This window comes from Oryzias melastigma, linkage group LG9, assembly GCF_002922805.2.
Source record: "Oryzias melastigma strain HK-1 linkage group LG9, ASM292280v2, whole genome shotgun sequence".
Classification (NCBI taxonomy): Eukaryota; Metazoa; Chordata; class Actinopteri; order Beloniformes; family Adrianichthyidae; genus Oryzias; species Oryzias melastigma.
In genome coordinates, this window is record NC_050520.1 from 26,280,490 (window position 1) to 26,281,637 (window position 1,148).

Here is a 1,148-nt window from a genome sequence, read left to right on the forward strand (position 1 = left end):
GATGATGACTGCAACTTCTTTAGTTTCCTTTAAACTTATAAACAAACAAAAGAAGTTACTCTGCATGAACTGCGGGGAAGCACTTTTTCTACTTATCTTGTTAGGTTGATTACATAGAAATTAAGTGTTTTGCAAAGTGCTCATTAAGCAGGAAATAAACAACCCCCTTCTGTTTCTTTCCGTTGTTTGCAGCACTAAAAGGAGCAGAAGCAGATTACATTATAGCTCCAAAATTCCGTTTTCAAATTAAAAAATACTGTATTAATATTTAAATATCATCACATAAAACCACCGTTACAGCAAAGCAAAAAAAGTCAATTGAACATTAATTTTGGTTTGAACAGATCTTTTATTTTGTTTGCTTTTCCGCTTCAGTACAAATATACAATATTACAAAATGACAACTATTCAAAATGAGCCTCCACAAGTTAAAGGTTTCTGCATAAGGCACTTTTGCAGCATAATAGTAAAAAAGTCCTTATATTGCCAAAAGTATTCACTCATTCTTCCAAATGATTGGATGTGTGTGTTTCAATTATTCATAGGTGTAAAACTTCTGCAGACTGTTTCTAAAAACATTTCACTAAAGAGAATCCCAGTGTGGTACTGTGGCAGGAGCTCACCTGTTCTACAGACAATGACATGTCCTCTCTAATAACTAATATAACAAATATGTTGTGATTGGGAACATCAGTAACTCCATCATGAGGTAGTAGAACATGTAAATTGAAAGAACTTTGGTCAGCATGTTAAGTCAGTCACAACAGACCTCTAAGAGACATTCAGATGAGCTTGAGAGCAGCATCACTTTGTGGGATGGATTTCTAGTGAAATGTAAAAGTGTCAATCTAGAATCCACTCTGAAACAGTGAAGCTAAATTCTCTGACAAAACACTTAATCTGAAAGCTTCATGGGTGGATGTGGGTTTGGCGGTTGCCATGGTAATGGTATTCACCTGACTACACTGTACTATGTGTGAAGTTTGGTGGAAGGGGTATTATGGTGAGGGGTTGGTTTCATTCATTCAGTGAAAGGAATTCTGAGCGTGTTAAACTTAGTGTAGGTAATGAAACGGTCCCTAAACCTTTTGGAAAGCCTTTTTCAGAAGGGTAAAAACTCCTGTATTTGCAAACTGTAGATTGACTAC

At 35.9% G+C, this 1,148-nt stretch overlaps 1 protein-coding gene across 1 annotated transcript in view; it reads right to left on the reverse strand.

Annotated features, from left to right (window-relative positions):
- Positions 1–329: 329 nt before the first annotated feature.
- Positions 330–1,148, reverse strand: part of stx2b (syntaxin 2b) — a gene marked incomplete in the record, with an annotated part of 8,652 nt that continues 7,833 nt past the window's right edge. The window contains 1 exon segment of the mRNA XM_036213649.1: positions 330–1,085.